A 19,380-nucleotide genomic window follows, 5' to 3' on the forward strand; every position below is an offset into this window, starting at 1 on the left:
TCATCCAAAAGTTACTCACACACATACTCACACGTGCAAATAAACTATTGAACATCCATTTATTTGAATATAGAGTTATACACACACTTCCACCTTACTTGTATTGAAAATTACACATATTTATTCTCTTAAACAATCACTTATAGAAACACATACTTATTTAAACAGGAACTCTTACAATCTCTTACTCTCACATATACTCACTTATATACATCAATATTCACATATACTAGATTAAAACATATGTAGTTACTGATAAAGACACTAGTGAGACAGTCATTCACTCACTAACAAACACATATACACACTCATCCATCCATACAGTCCTGCACATATGCTGTCTTCAAAACACATACAAACAGCGAGTCAGTCACTCATGCATCTATGTGCTAAGTAATACCCCCACCAAACCATATAGACACTCATACTGATACTAAGAGAAACATCTAATAACCCATATACATACGCATGTAGCTACTTACCAACACATGTAGCCACTTATACACAAAGTGAAACAATAATATATATATTTAAATATTTAAACATTACTCACTAATATTTATTTTTCAGAAAGACACATATTCACTGGATGGTGTCATCAGTGATGTCATGAGTGATGTCACTGACCATGTCATGAGTGATGTAATATGTGACGTCATCAGCAGTGCATTGCACGCGCAAGTTATAGTGAGTCCAACTAACTATAACGTGGAATTTCATTGGTTTTATATCAGTAAAATTTCCAGCTAACTATAACTGGTTTTGTCAGTGAATTTAATAGGTTTTTTAAATGCTAATTCCTAACTATAACTGGTGTGAAACCTATGGTTTTTTCAGTGAATATATATATATATATATATATATATATATATATATATATATATATACATATATATATACATATATATATTATATATATATATATATATATATATATATATATATATATATATATATATATATATATATATATATATATCACCAGCAGGTAGTTATAATTTGGACCAAAGTTTCCATAAGTAAAGTGTTTTATATGTACCCAATCAATTTGGCACTGCTTGATGAATCTTCATGAAATTTCCAAAAAATTAGCCACTTTTTGGTTCAGCTGCTGGGTTGAAAGTTCTAGGGTGATCTGTCAAGCGGGAGCCAAGAGAAAAGGGTGGTCCCCAAATACATTTTCCCGATGTTATGTCTATGTGGATTTTTCAGTTTTTGAACACGACTACAGCCCAAACCGCTTAATGGATTTACACCAAATTTGGCAGAATGCTAGACATTGGTCCAGAAAGTGTGTTTATGTAATTTAGCATAAATCTATTCAGTATTTTTAGAGATATTCAAGTTTAAAAAATATAGATATCTGGGAGCCCAAAATCCCAATGAAACCCTAGAGAAATGTAACTGGCTGCCAAAATTGCAACCAGAAAGTGTCGGCAGCCATCTTGGGACTCAGTTGAACTAAAAAGTAAACAAAAAATGAAATGGGGGCAGGGTATAAACCCCCTGACCTCCTAGGCCTTGGGGGGGGGGGGTATCCCACTGGGACCCTGCAGGGCCAAAATATGAATTTATTTTCAGTGTCCTTGGGGGCCAACTACCCCTCCTGTTACCTCCAGTAAGTCTCACACAGCGGGATTGCTAAGAGGTCTTAAGAGGCCATGCCCCCTTTCTCCACCACCCTGCAAACGCACATTTTTCCTGGTGCACTACTGGTTGGGGGATGCTGTCCATTTTACTCCTGAGAAACCTTAGGGGCCAATAAGCCCTCCTAGTACCTCCTGTGCACTACACAGCAGGATTTCCAAACAGTCACTCTCCAATTCACTCACTCACCCATAGGACGATTTTGGTTAGGCATTGTTGATGCAGAGGAAAATGAGGATATCTCCACCAAACAAAGAAGCACTTGCTTCATAAAATTAAGAAGAAAGACCCTTGTTTGGTTTAGATACACCTCTTTGTAGCCTTCTTGTCTTCTGTATTGGAGGATTTATGTCACCACATATTTCTGGTTAAAGATGCACCTGGAACAATCACTTTGCCAAAAAGCACATAAGGTCACTGGTCACATTTCTCATGCTACTTTATGCAGATGTTGTGTAAAATACGTACTGGACATTTACCCAAGGAGGTATCACTTAGTAATAAACCAGTAGAAAGCACTCCACTTGGGTAGATATTTTGTGCAAAACTGTGGAGTTTTGTTGGATTAAGTCACAGGTTCTTTTGCAGCCCAGTCACTCACACAGCTACTGACACACCCCCACAGATACTTAGACACCTACTCACGCACTAAGGCACTCACACACCTACTGACAGACCCACTCAGACACTGATATTTTTTTAAAATTTGTTTATTGGTTTTACATTATGTGGTGTGCATCAGGTCATACAGTTACATCACAATGCAATTGTTTTGAATTCAATAGTTATCCTGAGCTGCCTTACATCGCAGTGTGTTTCCAGTAAAACTTTGAACTGTTTACAACATAACATTGATTTAACAGGGTGAATAACACATGTATCTCCACTCTCAGAACTGAAACAATAACGATAGCGCCTCTTTCAGAACAATATATAGCACACTACCATGATGCCTTTCTATTCACTTGTGGGTCCCACACAGTTATGTGTTTCCTTGGGTGCATTCCCCTGCGTAGGTCCCCATTACTCAACTGGTGTCTGTCATATATTGTACTGTTTGGCCTGGGCAAATGTCACCTGTGGGGGCACAGCTCCCACCACATAGCATTTAGCGCTGAGCTTGTGACGCATGCACTAACTCGCCTCGTGCACTTCATCAAGTCCATCAGATACTGGCTAGCCGCTCACTCAGGGTGATTCTGCCATATTGCGTGAAAGTCCGCCAGGATTGTGTCCCATTCCGTCACCAGCGGTTGCTTCTGAATACCTATTGCATCTTCCCAAAGCAGCGCTATGCTCTCCGCTTGCGCCCAGCAAAGTAGCGACTGGAACCAGGATTTTGCTGGATGGAGTTCAGGGGATTTCCATCGCCGTGTGAGTAAGCTCTTGGCTACTATAAGCCCCAAGTCTATGTAGCGGAATGTCACTTTATATTTACTAGACCTCTGGTATAATCCCAAGATGCACACCTCCCACGAACAGTTAAGCGTGTGCTCTGTGTACTGCGCTAGACTTCTAGTAACCGCTCCCCAATATGATTGTATGGATGTCAAGGACCATAGTAAATGTAGTAAGTCCCCTCCTGTCTCACTGCATCTTGGGCAGCTGGCATCAGTGCGATTGAAGTATTTGTTTATTTTGGTTGGGATAGGTAAGCCCTATGCACTATATAGTACTAGATGAGCAAGAACCTTGCATTGTGGGGGATATGGGTAGGGCTCTTGAGGATATCCTCCCATTCGAGTTCAGTGCTGGGACGCCGCAGATCCGCATCCTAGTGGGCGCGAAGGGACTCCAGCCATGGTGCTGTGTACACCCTCAGTGATTCTGCAAACCATCTGAATAGATGGTGGCCTGGGCCCAGTTCATGCAGGTATAACACAGTCAGATGTGTGGCCGGCTCCAGTGCGAAATTGCCCCATGTCGCTCGTAGCGTGCGAGCCACCGCCGCAAGCAATAAGAACTGACCCCGGAGAGGCCTGAGTCTTCAGCAATCGTATCAAATGACAAGAGCTGTCCATCGCTATATAAGTCCCCTAATGTTAAAATCCCCGCCCCTACACTGGGGTAGCCCCATGCTTGTGACAGCCCAGTGTCTTCTGGGTGTGCCTAAAATAGGGAGAGACAGCTCATACGGGGTTACACGGCACGCGACTTGTAGACTGCAGCAGAAGCAATAGTGGGCCACCTCCACCAGCAACTGAGCAGGTGGTCTGCCCTTTCTGTTGGGATGGAACAATACCACCCTCTGAGGGTGGGTGAGTCCCGGGGCATGAGTCGCTGAGTCTTATATGTCCCGGCGTGGAGCCACCTCGCCACCCACTGAAGCTGCGCTGCAAGATAGTATTACTCCACACTGGGTAGGGAGAGATCTCCGATGGTCGCCGAGGGTACATCTTGATTAGTGCCACCTTGCTGTGTGACCTGCCCCAAATGAACCTCCGCCTTGCCAGTTCTAGGCTTTTGAACGGTGCTAGTTTAAGGCACAAGGGCACATTTACAAAGCGGTACAGAAGTCGCTGAAGAAATACCATCTTAAATAATGCAATCCATTTCATGACTGCCAGGGGTCGTGTGCCCCAGAATGCCATCTACGCCCTTATCACAGTGATGGCTCGCACCAGGTTACCCTCAAGTAGGTCAACAGGATCTCCGTAAATAAGTATCCTGAGATATCAGAATGCTGATAATTACCAGTGCACTGGCTTGCCGCTGAGGGTCTAAAGTGGACTCTGAGACATGGTACAGGCATGATTTGTCCCAGTTTACGCGAAGCCCTGAAACATTAGCAAATTCAAGCAGTATTCCTTCTACCGTTGCATAAGAACCTAACGTCTCTGAGGTATATAAGCAGGTCATCTGCGTATAACAATATGCCATGCATGCCATCACCTAATGGGATTTCCCACTCGTCTTGTGTTTTGCGCAAAGTCTCGGCCAGTGGCTCAACAGAAGCAGCGAGAGCTGGCACCCCTGTTGTGTACCTTGCTCAATTGGAATCCGACCTGAAAGGTATGGGCCAGTCTTAACTCTTGCCACCGGCTGGGTATAGAGAAGCTGGACAAGGCTTAAGAACTCTTCTCCCGGGTCGGATTTACGCAGCGCAGCACACAAGAAACTCCACTCTATGGTGTTGAATGCCTTTTCCAGATCTAATACTAGGCATTCAGAAGGATCCCAAACTTCCCTGGAGTAGTGAGACACTACAGAACCGACGTAGATTTAGGGACGTGCTGCGGGCCTGCACGAAACCATTTTGGTCCGTGGGAACCAACTTCAGAACCAAAGGGGCCAATCTATTTGCCAGCAGTTTAGCTAGAACCTTATAATCTGTATTTAGAAGTGCTAGTGGATGGTATGAGCCTAGTAACTCCATTTTCCTATTTGGTTTTGGTAACAACACCAATAAAGATTCACGCAATGTATCTGGCAGAATCCCTGTCTCTAGCGCATAACAATACATGGAGAAAAGCTGCGGTGCCAGTGTTTGTTGATAGGCTTTGTAGTATTCAGCCGGGAAGCCATCGGGTCCCGGAGCTTTACCGGTGGCCAGCGAGCGTATCGCTTCCTGTATTTCCAGCAATGTGATCGGCTCCTCCAGCTGTTCAGCAGAAATTTGTGGCAGGGCTAGTGGGGAGAGAAAGGTGACCAATTCCTCTGTAGCTGCACAGTGCGTAGACTTGTATACTCTGGTGTAGTGTGATATGAATTCCTTATGTATATAATGTTTTTTGGTGAGTATTTGTCTCGTGGCGGATTGTAAACTTTGTATAGGTAGCTGTGCGTGTTACTGCCTGATCATACGCGCAAGTAGCCTGCCCGCCCTGTCAGCTGTGGCGTGAGTGTGTGCAGCATGTGATGTGTAATTTAAACAGCGTAATCTCTCTAGCACCTCTATGTGTTTCTGACTTTGTGCGTCTATTGCCTGTTGTGTAGCCCCACCGTGTGCCAAGTCGGCTTCCAGTCTGGTTAGGGCATGTTCAATGTGACTTACTTCATCATCAAGTTGTTTTCTAACAGACCAGCTCAAGCCCAGGCAGTGCCCCCTGATCGCTGCCTTTCCCACATCCCGCAGTAACCCTGCAGCAGTTATGGAGCCAGTGTTGTCTTCTAAATGTGTGCCTATCGCCATGTCTACCACCTGCCTAAATGAGGGGTCTTCCAACGCTGGGGGCTACAGCCTCCAGAGGTGGGTAGTGAGTCCATCCATCATCTCCCTACAACTGTAGTACATGGGGGTTGTGGTCTGAATGCGTTTTACCCAAGTAGTCTGCTCTGGCACATTGCGTTAGTATCTACTGGCTTACAACAAAACGGTCGATGCGGACATGTAGTCCATGTGGATGGGAGTAATAAAAGTACAGGCGTGACTGCAGGTTTAGGGCTCTCCACACATCCGATAGACCCCAGCGGCGTAGCCACTCACCCAGCCCTCGTGCATTAGATACTGCAGTTGTTTGTGACAGTGGAGGGAAGGACCTATCTATGCTAGTGTCGAGGGCAGAATTAAAGTCCCCTTCTAGTAGCCAGGGAACATCACACTAGCGTGAGAGTAGGTCAGACAATGCATGCCAGAACTTGTTTTGATTTGTGTTTGAGGCATGTATGGAGCCTTTCACCTTATGTTTCCCATTCAGTCGCCCCTTAGATAGGACATATCTGCCTAGGTGTCTATGTCAGTTTCTTCTGGTGTGAATAATGTCTCCGGTCTGATCCAAATTAGGGCCCCCTAGCAAAAGATGAGTAGCCTGTGGCCAGAATCTGACCTTTCCACCTTTGCTGGAGCTTGCGTATCTCTGGCTGTGCTATGTGAGTCTCCTGTAAGAGTGCTACGTGGGCTTTGTGATGCTTAAGATATGCGTAAATGTTATATCTGTGGGCTGGAGTGTGCAACCCCCAGACATTCCAGGTAACTACATTAGTGAACGGCACGTGTCACGAGAAGAGTGTAGCACTGTGTGTACCCCGCCCAATATGCCCAGGGTTGGATAGCTGTATATTTTGTAGTCAAGGAGCACGAGGCACAACTATGATTGTTCGAGATTTGTGTGAACGTCGGCGCGTGGTATTGGTGGTAGAGGGAGCTGTGTGGAATTGAACTGGGGTAGAGCAGAAGGAAAACAGGTATCTGCCCAAACAATTAACAATGCCATGTGGCAACTGATGGCTATATACGCTGATTCAATCATGTCGGGGGAGAAAATCGAGTGAAATATAGTTTACGAAAATTGCCTTAACATTGTTGGCCCGTTTGAACAATGTGTTCGCCCGTGATGTGTTTAATTTGTATGGAGCACCAGGTGTCCGTCAGCCAGTGCGCACACAGGGGATCCAACCCGACTCAGTGCGCCCCCTGCATCAGTCACTGGGATGCCATGTGTAATGTATATCTAACCTTGTAGAATCATTGGTCAGATTTGGTGCCGATACATATGTGCAGGACCACCAATAGTGGTGTGCCACTGCATTAAATCATCTGCAGTCTGTGGCATCACCACAGGAAGTGCCCGTGAGTCCTCGCTATTTGGCCATATTGCCAAATAGCTGCCTCCGCTCAGCGAATGTTCCAACAAGGCATCAGTGTCTCTGCTAGGCCGTCTGCTTCGCATGCTCTCCACCGCTCTCAGGATGCCCTGCCTTTCTTGTAGCACTTGCTCTGGGTTAGGAGCAGTCCTCAATTGTCTTTGCGAACCTTTCGCTTATAGCATGTATCTTCTACGAGGACTTCTACAACCTCTCGTGCTTGGTTCTCCAGCGTTACCCCTCTGGCTTGGTGAGGTATGGTGGCCTGCGGATTCAAGCAAGTCCCATGCATCTGTTGCCTCCCTGAAGAAATGAGTAGACCTATCTACGATCATTCATAATCGGACCAGGAATATCAGGGACTATATCATGCGCAGATCTCACATTCGCCTCTTGACCTGTGAGTTGTCTACTTTGATAGTCTCCATTTTTCAGGTTTCGTGAAGTATTGTGTCTCTGTCTTTGAAGTTCAGCAGGCGAAACAGGAAAGGGCGAGGTCTTGCACCCAGCAGCGGTCAGCCTGTCGAAACCCTGTGTGCTCGTTCTACTGCAAAGTAGGAAGAGAGTTAATCTGCAGGCCGCAGGGACTTTATCCAGGATTCAACGTACGAGGGTGCATCGCTTCCCTCTGCACCTTCAGGCAACCTCACCACTCGGACGTTGTTCCTACGGGAATGGTCCTCGGCATCGTCCTCTCTGTGCTCCAACAATCGCAGACGCGCAGTGATTTCTCTGACATCAACAGTCAGTGGATTGGCACTCGGGGCAACCTCCGCAGTGTCTGCTGCCACCTCCCCAACCCTCACAGACAGGTGAGCATGGAGGTGAGTAAAGTCCAATGTCACCTTGTCTATGCGGCTTTCGAGTGATGCTCTGGTCTGTGCTGGGTTTTCACCGATGCCCGCCAACGCCTGGAGCGCCAAATCTATTTTGGGTTCCTGTATGGATGGATTGGGGGCAGATTCCACGGCAGGCAAGCCTGGCTGTGTGGGTTTTGGGGCCGGCTGTGTATGCGTCGCTCCTGTTACGTTCGGTTCCTACCCATAGCATGGTGTGGGTTGTGTGCTTTTTTTAGTGACTGCACAGCTGTTCACACCTTATTGTCTTTCCTGGGATCTGTGGGAGGTTTCCTGTGCACAGCGTGCTGATCAGATCTGTGGGTACTAGTTGGTAACTGTTTTCTAAGGCCAAGTTTTTCTTGGCTGCGTTTGCTTCTTCTTACTTATTTTGGTTGTCTTTGTGCCTCGGTACCACTGCTCAGTGGTGATGCAGTGAGGTACTGACACGATTCACCTCCCTAGTCCCAGGGGCTCACTCCCGATGTGACAAGACAGTTCAGGGGATTTCCCGTGCACAGCTGGGTCCCCCCGATTCGCTGTTTACCCTGTCATGGCAGCCAATGCTGCACGTATCACGAAGGTTGCAGCTTGGTCTAGTCAGGCAGGGTCTCCTGCAGCCATTTCTTTTTTAATAGAAATGAGGTCCTAACTATAACTACCTTGGTTTCATATATATATATATTTATGATCATGTGATCAAGTACCTCATTTTGTGTCCATAACGCATCAGAGCCAGCACCGTTATAACTAAATAAAGGCAAGAATTTGGCACCAGCTATATTGTGAGTCCATGTCCCTGTGTGTGCGCGAGAGCACTTGGGATCTTGTTGTTCGAATATATATATATATATATATATATATATATATATATATATATATATATATATATATATATATATATATATATATATATATATATATATATATATATATATATATATATATATATATATATATACATATATACATACATGTATGGTATGCTGGTATAAACATAAAAAAAATGGTTTGTTTTCTCTATACATTGTTTTAATATTTTTCAATTTTTCAATGTATATTAATTGCCCGATCCAATATGTATCAGAATTTAAAAAATATTGTTTTGTATTCTGTTTTTGGACGATGCACTTTTGAAATGTTTGGAAGAGGTACTCGATATGGCTTTTACTGAGTAGCGTGTCCTCACTTTCTATTTTCACAGGTGGTTGCAATTCAAAAAAAGAAAAAAATGTCTTTGAAAAAAACTGTGGAACAAGTACTATTTAAGTGATTGCATTTTCGTTTACTGACTGTCTGTGAGCAAGGGCGGATGCCTGAAACGCGTCAGATTTTGGAAACTCTTGCCTAAATAAACTTTGTGCCTAAGACTAACGTTGGACTTGCGTGGCGTTCTCTGTCATGATAATCGACGTTTTGGGAAACTTCAGCTGCTGGATTTAATTTCGGAAGGTGATTGCTTCTGAGGCAAGTCCACTCCCTACAAGCTGGCTGTCGTGTGCAATCAAACTTTTTTATGTCCTGCCAAGAGGAATTCTTTAATGACAGCCCCCGTATTGCAACAAAATATTTCAACTCGAACCGAGGAACAAATGGAGCAGCGCCGCCCTTAACATCGGACGGCATTTTTCCACAAAAAGAGAAGGTCCCGTCGGTGAGTTGTTTTCGTAATTGCATACGGTGGGGAGGAGTGAAGGGCACCAACGGTCGGGCTCTGGGAGCGTTATCTAGCTCGGGTCTGTTACTGTGTTGAAAACTATATTCAGGAATTAAGAGTTTTCCTATAAAATGTCAGCAGAGGTTCTACATGGCAGAGAAGCGGCGGCTGCTGCTCTCTATTCAAACCTGCCGAAAGTAATTTCAGGCTCGGGAGCGAGCAATAAATCACAACAAAATGAAACGGATAACATGAATGAAGCGCAGATTAAAACTGCCCTGAAACGTTTGGAGAAATGCATGTATCAAGAAATGTCCAAGTGGTGGGAACACAAATCACTGACTATGTATTTAGAGGAAAACCGAGTCCCGCGAGGACTCTGTATATTATTGGCGCCCAGTTACGATAACCCCAACCCGGGTATGTTAAACGAATGGGGTCATACAAATCTTGAATCTTCAGCAAAACTCATCCAAATTCTTGTCAAATATGCTGTTATTGACAGAGAGTTACTAATGAAGGAAATAGATGAAATTAATGGGCTACTAACGACATTTGAACCGAATGAACTCATCACTAAAACAAGAAAGGAAATTGATGAGAAATTAGCCAAACAAGAAGAAAAAATAAAAGCGCGAGAAGTGTACAAATTTGCTAGAGACAAGGATGATTATGCCCAAGGACGCATTTATACCTTTGCTCGCAAATTTGATCAAGTGAAAAAAATGAAATTTGTACAACAAGCCAAGTTGAACAAAGGAGCAAATCAAGGAGAGTCTTCTATCACCACTACGATGGCTACGACATCGGAAACTAATGTCGAATTAAGTGAAAATGAAACGTTAACCAGTGGCCCATCATCGGATGAAGAGGGTTGCAGTACATGGAATCCAAACTCACGGATTCTGGATTTGGGAGAAGAGGTCGATTTTTTAGTTTCGGATCGACTCCAAACATTAAGGCCCCGGAATCGACAACAACAAAAGGCCCAACAGCAGCCAAAAGAACAAGATGTAACAAAAGGAGAAGTGAGCACCGAAAAAGGCGCAAAACCGCCCAAAAAACAAAAAAATCAATACTGGCGCAAAAAGAAATAGATGATAATGCTATAATTAATCTGTCAATGGTAACACTTACCGAGGCTGAAAAACAACTGTTAAGCCTTGGTTTACATTTTTGCCCAGTCTCTGACTTTAACTACTCTAAGACTCGAGTGGATGTTTACTGTTACATCAGGAAGCTTAAGCTTAAAAAATTCTTTAGCATTAAGAAGGGCTCTAATGAAAAGGAATCAAACAAACTGATTTGCATATCGCCATTGTCTAACCCAGGGTGGTGTGGAGTGCAAAAAAACGATGGATTTGGGCCCAGATCTTTGGACTGGGGTGAGTGTGTGACATTGATCCACATTCGGTCCATCACCTGTTGTGTTTGCATATTCCGCCCTAAGTGCGCTGGGGATGCCCAGACGTGGGTCCCAGGCACTCCACACCACTGGAGTCAAGCTAGCCGGGCTGATGAGAGGTGTTACCTCGAAACCGGTCCGGTCCTCGGATGCTTGATTCCGTTCTGGGAAGGACATGGCTTTTGTAGTTCGGACTGGACTGTTCCCATGGGGCACAGGGTCAGAGCTGATTTGCATATCGCCATTGTCTAACCCAGGGTGGTGTGGAGTGCAAAAAAACGATGGATTTGGGCCCAGATCTTTGGACTGGGGTGAATGTGTGACATTGATCCACATTCGGTCCATCACTTGTTTTGTTTGCAATTCCGGCCTAAGTGCGTTGGGGATGCTCAGACGTGGGTCCCAGGCACTCCACACCACTGGAGTCAAGCTAGCCGGGCTGATGAGAGGTTTTACCTCAAAACCGGTCCGGTCCTCGGATGCTTGATTCCGTTCTGGGAAGCACATGGCTTTTGTAGTTCGGACTGGACTGTTCTCATGGGGCACAGGGTCAGAGCTGATTTGCATATCGCCATTGTCTAACCCAGGGCTGTGTGGAGTGCAAAAAAACGATGGATTTGGGCCCAGATCTTTGGACTGGGGTGAATGTGTGACATTGATCCACATTCGGTCCATCACTTGTTTTGTTTGCAATTCCGCCCTAAGTGCTCTGGGGATGCTCAGACGTGGGTCCCAGGCACTCCACACCACTGGAGTCAAGCTAGCCGGGCTGATGAGAGGTGTTACCTCGAAACCTGTCCGGTCCTCGGATGCTTGATTCCGTTCTGGGAAGGACATGGCTTTTGTAGTTCGGACTGGACAGTTCCCATGGGGCACAGGGTCAGAGCTGATTTGCATATCACCATTGTCTAACCCAGGGTGGCGTGGAGTGCAAACAAACGATGGATTTGGGCCCAGATCTTTGGACTGGGGTGAATGTGTGACATTGATCCACATTCGGTCCATCACTTGTTTTGTTTGCAATTCCGCCCTAAGTGCGCTGGGGATGCTCAGACGTGGGTCCTAGGCACTCCACACCACTGGAGTCAAGCTAGCCGGGCTGATGAGAGGTGTTACCTCGAAACCTGTCCGTTCCTCGGATGCTTGATTCCGTTCTGGGAAGGACATGGCTTTTGTAGTTCGGACTGGACTGTTCCCATGGGGCACAGGGTCAGAGCTAATTTGCATATCGCCATTGTCTAACCCAGGGTGGTGTGGAGTGCAAAAAAAACGATGGATTTGGGCCCAGATCTTTGGACTGGGGTGAATGTGTGACATTGATCCACATTCGGTCCATCACTTGTTTTGTTTGCAATTCCGGCCTAAGTGCGCTGGGGATGCTCAGACGTGGGTCCCAGGCACTCCACACCACTGGAGTCAAGCTAGCCGGGCTGATGAGAGGTTTTACCTCAAAACCGGTCCGGTCCTCGGATGCTTGATTCCGTTCTGGGAAGGACATGGCTTTTGTAGTTCGGACTGGACTGTTCTCATGGGGCACAGGGTCAGAGCTGATTTGCATATCGCCATTGTCTAACCCAGGGCTGTGTGGAGTGCAAAAAAACGATGGATTTGGGCCCAGATCTTTGGAATGTTTGGAAGAGGTACTCGATATGGCTTTTACTGAGTAGTGTGTCCTCACTTTCTATTTTCACAAGTGGTTGCAATTCAAAAAAAGAAAAAAATGTCTTTGAAAAAAACTGTGGAACAAGTACTATTTAAGTGATTGCATTTTCGTTTACTGACTGTCTGTCAGCAAGGGCGGATGCCCGAAACGCGTCAGATTTTGGAAAATCTTGCCAAAATAAACTTTGTGCCTAAGAGTAACGTTGGACTTGCGCGGTGTTCTCTGTCATGATAATCGACGTTTTGGGAAACCTCAGCTGCTGGATATGTATATATATATGAAAACAAATCCCAGCCGCTCTCGACACGGTTTCTGTTGGGTGCGTACCTCTTTCTCCCTCCAACTTTAACTCCTTAATCCAGGAATTAGGACGCCATCACACATAGTATAGTGAGCAGTGCAGTTTTAATGTTCTGCCATTTGACAAGCAAGTGCTCTCCCTGACGCGTTTCGCTCTGCACGCAGAGCTTGATCACAAAATATATATATATATATATACATATATATTACCTACTGGCGGTCGCCAGTAGGTAGTTATAGTTAGGATTGTTTTCTATAGGAAATCCGCAACATTCTATTGGGAATAACTTTGGCGCCGGTTGAGGAATCTGCCTGTAATTTTCCTTAAATTTGCCTCGCTGCGCTCCGCTCCTTCCCTGAAAGTTTGGGGGGATTCGTCAAGCGGGGGCCGAAATAAAAGGGGGGTCCCAAAACGTGTTTTCCCCATGTTAATTTCCATAGGGCGGTTGGACTCACTTTTAGCCCGAACGGCTGAATGGATTTCCCCAAAACTTGGCAAAATTGTAGGGACTGGTAGCCCGATGTGCCTTTGCTATGTCTCAAGATATGTGCTCCAGTGGATTTTGAGCAATTTAGGTTCAAAACAATATATATATCTGGGCGGAGCCTAACCACACATCTGTTCTGATTGGCTGTCAGCACTTCATCCAATAAGTGTTGGCAGCCATCTTGGGACCAATATACATGATAGCTAGCACCTCATTAAAAATCATTGTAGTTAATAGAGGGTTTTAGGACTTTAGTTACATTATAAATCATTTGTTGATGGTACCATACTCATTTTAAGAATTGTGGTGCATTCTAAGGTGATTTTACCATGTGAAAAAGCCTTCTGCTGTGATATCATGAATCATGTTTGAAAGAAAACTAATATCTCATGATTTTCCCACAGTGGTTTGGAAGGGGATCTATAAGCTAAACTGAAAGCATATTTTCTGTAAATTCACATTATCTTTCTCAGTCATGTGAGAATGAAGTCTGAAATTCTATGTCAGGAAGCGGAGGCAAGGATTTTGCTAGTCCTTTCTCCATTTTATTGGACAGCACGTTCAAAGATATAATAAAAAAACATTACATGAACTACCCAAACCAACATGGCAGCGGTACAGTCTCCCAACATGGCCACCAGAGACAAAAGAGCCTAAATGTAGCCCAAATATCACCCAGATGTAGCCCAAGTATAGCCCAATGACAGAATGTCCCAGAGTGTTCTAAAGAACAACTAGAGCGCTAACAGTCTTACTTATGACAAAAGTATGGCACACCAGAAGCCATCTTGTTTGGAATGAAGTGGTAAGTCTGAAAACATTTAATTTAAAAAGGAACAAAAAGGAAACAAAATGAGGGGGTTCATTTTGCCATAGAAAGTATGATTAGTGCTTCAGAAAGAAAAATTTGGGATCATTTTGAGTGACTTCTCAAATCCTCTTCTTTTTCATTAAAAAAATTCTGACATGCAGACTGAAACATGCACTTTGAATACCAGCAGCAGAGCAGTAGCTTTAGTACAGTGATCTAATGAGCAACTAGAGTGCTAACATTCAGAATTAATGGCAAATGTGTGACACATCTGAATGCCTTCTTGATGGAACCAAAGTAAACAAGCATTGAAAATGCAATAGATCTCGCCCTCGTTTAAGTTAAAGCCATTCTGTTTGTAATGAGGTGGCTTTTTAGCTTTGCTTTTATTAGTGTTTTTTAAACTTTCATGTAAATAACATGAATCTGTATGCATATATGTATATGTATGCATGCATTTATATTTGTATTTATATAGATATACAGATTATATACAGATTATATATGTTTATATATGTGTATATATATATATATATATATATATATATATATATATATATATATACATACACATGCATATTCAAAAAACAATCAGACACAAGAACTGCCTCATCCTCCAGTCTATCTTCAGTCGCATCCAATGAACCAATTGAAGAAGATTTAACATTGGATGATGTACAGAGGCGTTTTTTAGGGGATATGCGCCTCGTGCTCCAACAACGACAGTGGGAGCAGGAGCAGGGGGCGCCAAGACAAATGCGAAGAAGAGGAAGAGGTCGAGCGAGATCATGGCAACCCAGACAAAGAAACGAACAAAAAAAAACAGAAGAGGCTGGAGGAGAAAGCGCACCAAATCAACAGAGTGGGATAGAAACGAGGGGCATGAAACAGAAGAGGGGCACATGAATGAAGAACTGCAAGTGGTTAATTTATCCAAGAGGGAGATATTATCAGCGGAAACAGCCTTATTAAATAGAGGCATCAATTTTTGTCCCACAAGAAAGATGGACTTGGCACAAACAAGGATAGATCTTTATTTGTACATTCGGAAAATTAAGCTGGCAAAACACTTCCTAGAGAGAAAGAATAAACCTCAAATCGACAGAACCCCACAAAATTCATCCTCAAATCTGAGTGTGAAAGATGCTGAGGGCTATCTAGCTCTCCTGAACCTAGATGTGGAAGAAGAAAATGAAATAACTCTGGAAACAGCAATACCACAACTAGGGGCAGGAATCAGCAAAATGAAGGCTAAGTCAAAATTCTACCCACAACTCATCCCTGGAAATAAAATTGACATCTTCCAAGAGGCAGTAATACAGGAACTCTACAACATTTCCAAAACTCATTTCAAAGACAATTTAACCCAACAAGAACGAAAAGCATTGGCAACCCTAATTAATGACCAAAATCTGGAAATAAAAATGGCAGATAAAGGGGGCAACGTGGTTATCTGGGACAAGGAACTGTACACGGCGGAAGCGATGAGCTAATTAACCAACCCCGTGTATTATGAACAATTACTAAAAAATCCGATGGATCAAATAAAGAGAGACATAGACCAAAAACATACGATTTGGGAAAGCAGAAATCTCATTGATTATGAGGAAAAGAAATATCTAACAGTAGATTTCCCACGCACAGCCACAATGTACTTCTTGCCAAAGATACACAAAGATCCTACTAGACCACCTGGGTGACAGCTTGTATCGGCAAATGGCTCATTGATGGAACCAATGGCAAACTTCATTGATTATTTTCTGAGACCCTTTGTGGAGGATTTAAAATCATACCTCAAGGACACAACAGACTTTTTATGTACATTGTCGAACCTAAAATGGCAAGAAAACTATCTTCTGATATCGATGGACGTCATCGCCTTGTACACGAACATTGACAACGATTTGGGCTTGCATGCGTGTAAATATTTTCTAAAACAACGCAACATACACTACAAGGAACACAACGAAATGCTGTGTGAAATGATCTCCCTGATGCTAACAAACAATATCTTCCTCTTTGGCGAACAACTTTATCGTCAGCGTAACGGCGCGGCGATGGGCTTCTCATTCAGCCCAAGCTATGCTTGCATAGCCATGGGATGGTGGGAGGAGGAGATAGCCTGGAACTCCCAAAACTCGAGATTCACCCGACACATTATACAATGGAAAAGATTAATTGACGACTTGTTCATAGTGTGGGACGGAAGCGAGAAAGAGTTTGATCAATATTTTGAACTTTTGAATAACAGTACACCGGGATTGAAATTCACTTGCACAAAAAGCAGGGAACGGCTATCTTTCCTGGATACAGAGGTATACATAAGAAACAACAAAGTGGAGACAACATTGCATAGAAAGGTAACGGCCACAAACGCCACCCTTGAAGCCACAAGCTTTCATCAACCTGCTCTAATCTCAAGTATACCCTACGGAGAATTTCTTCGAATTAAACGCATCTGTAGCGAAAACACAGAATGGGAAAAACATAGTGCAAGAACAATGAAAAGATTCCAGAAAAGAAAGTATGGGAAAAATCTGACTAAAAAATGTTGGGAGAGAGCAAATGAGAAACTAAGGGCAGACTGTCTGAAGCCACAAACAAAAGAGAAAACAACGGAGGAACCAATCAGACTTATATTGTATTACAGCAAAGAGTCCACACAAGTAATTCAAATCCTCAAAAAGAATTGGAAAATTCTAAAACTTGACCCAACCATAAGTCAAAAAATGGGAGATCATCCAGTAGTGGCATACAGAAGAGTAAAAAACCTAAAAGATCAATTGATACATAGCCACTTTGTCAGCAAGAAAAAAACAACATGGTTAAAAACCATTGGATTTACCAAATGCTATAACTGCAAAGTCTGCGGGATAGCCAAACCCACCAAACAAGTAACTATGGCAAACCAAAAGATCTGGAAGATAAGAGAATTGATCACCTGCAAAAGTCAGTACACTGTCTATATGATTGAATGTTATTGTCAACTACGTTACATAGGAAGCACAATCTGTGAGCTGAAAAAGCGAATTTTGGAACATGTAAGGGCCACTGTAAACAAGGACAGAGGAAATGCAGTGGCCAAACACATGAAGACACACCATGACGGGAATTGGCGGTTGCTAAAATTCCTGGGATTGGAAACGATGTCGCTGTCAGACAGAGGTGGACATCGTGAAAAACCTCTACGCCAAAAGGAGTCATGTCACATTTTGAACTTTCGAACAATGACCCCTTTCGGACTGAATCAGTCGGAAGAACTTTATGTACATATCTGAAAAAAACCAAGATCACTTCTCGAAACAATCTCCATAACTTTTCCATCCCACATGCCCACGTAACAGGTCAATAGTAATTTGAGTAATGAATCTGGGACCTTTGAAACCAAACATAGATACCCATAAGCATCCTGAAAATCTTACGATCCCTCAGTAATGTCAGCCCACTGAAGGGCTCAAAATATTTAAAGTAACAAGACTCATGAGCATGACCCTGCATTCGAAAGCCTTTTCCGTTTTTGCCAAAAATTGTTTATGAAGAAAATACTTTATCCATATATAATTTGATAAACATTTAATTGTGTAATAACTGAGAGCAGCAGGGCATGAGGGAACCAAAATGTAAGGAATGGGTTTAAATTTTGTTATAAATTGTGTTACATTTTGCATTTATTTAAAATGCAAACTACATATCCCAGAATACAACTGTGAAAGTAAACAGATTGGTGCAATCACGTGACCGAGGTGGGCGGGAACTCCCATTTTAAAACACAACCAGCAAACAATGTTTGAAACAACCGTGATCAAGTTAGTGGGGAGCTAACGAAACGCGTTGGTTTTTTGTGCTGTGAATAATGCTGCAAGGGATTCAAGAATAAATTAGTTGTCTCACACAAAATTCGAGTGACTGGAGTGGCGGCTTCATTTGTTTTCCGGGGGATCTTGTATTCTTTGGGAGACTCAGTTTGATATATATATATATTCACTGAAAAAACCATAGGTTTTAGACCATATATAGTTAGGGATTAGCATTTACAAAACCTTAATTTACTCGCACAAAACCATTGAAATTCGCATATATAGTTAGTTGCACTAACTATATATCGCGCACCCGCAATCCACTGCTGATGATGTCACATATTACATCATTCATGACATGGTCAGTGACATCACTGATGACATCACTGATGACATCTCAAATGACATCACTGATGACATCACTGATGACATCTCAAATGATATCACTGATGACATCACTGATGACATTTCATTTGACATTACTGATCACATCACTGATGATAACATTTATGTGATAATACAATGAACCTCTTCAGAATCTAATATAACCTTAGATACAATCAGTGTAAACAGACACTTACAGATTGTCACTCATCCATGGAGTTACTCACACACCTAGTCAGTCATGCCAAGAATCAATCACACCTCCATTTCCTTAACTATACCGTTATACACACCTTACTTATTCAAACATATACTAACACATATTTACTCTTTTATACAATCCTTGATTGAAGTTCACAATGATCCATACAGCCACTCACACATTCACTGGCTCTTATGCACAGTTATTTATATATGTCAACTCTCACATGTATTGTGTTTTACATATGTACTTACTTTGACATGTAGCACTGAGATATCCATTCACTCACCAATACACTCATGCACACAGTCAAATGCCCATACAGCAGTTTCCACCTGCACTTTTGAACCCATACATCTAGTGAATCAACTGCTCACACATCTATGCACAGAGTCATACACCTCCCAGCCACCCACACACACACTCAGTCTCCCATACAAATACTTGGGCAACCAATCAATAACCCATATAGTTACTCATATAGCTACTGATCACCACATGCAGCAGCTTACAGAACAACAGACATACTGATGCACAAATTAAGACAGTTTAGTCACTAACCCATGCACTCAGTGAGACACATTTAATCACTCACTCATACAGTCAGTCATGCACCTACTAAATCCTTCATCCAGACACTTATACATCCACTCATTCTTCAATATGT

Source organism: Lissotriton vulgaris, chromosome 3_1, assembly GCF_964263255.1.
Source record: "Lissotriton vulgaris chromosome 3_1, aLisVul1.2, whole genome shotgun sequence".
Lineage (NCBI taxonomy): Eukaryota > Metazoa > Chordata > Amphibia > Caudata > Salamandridae > Lissotriton > Lissotriton vulgaris.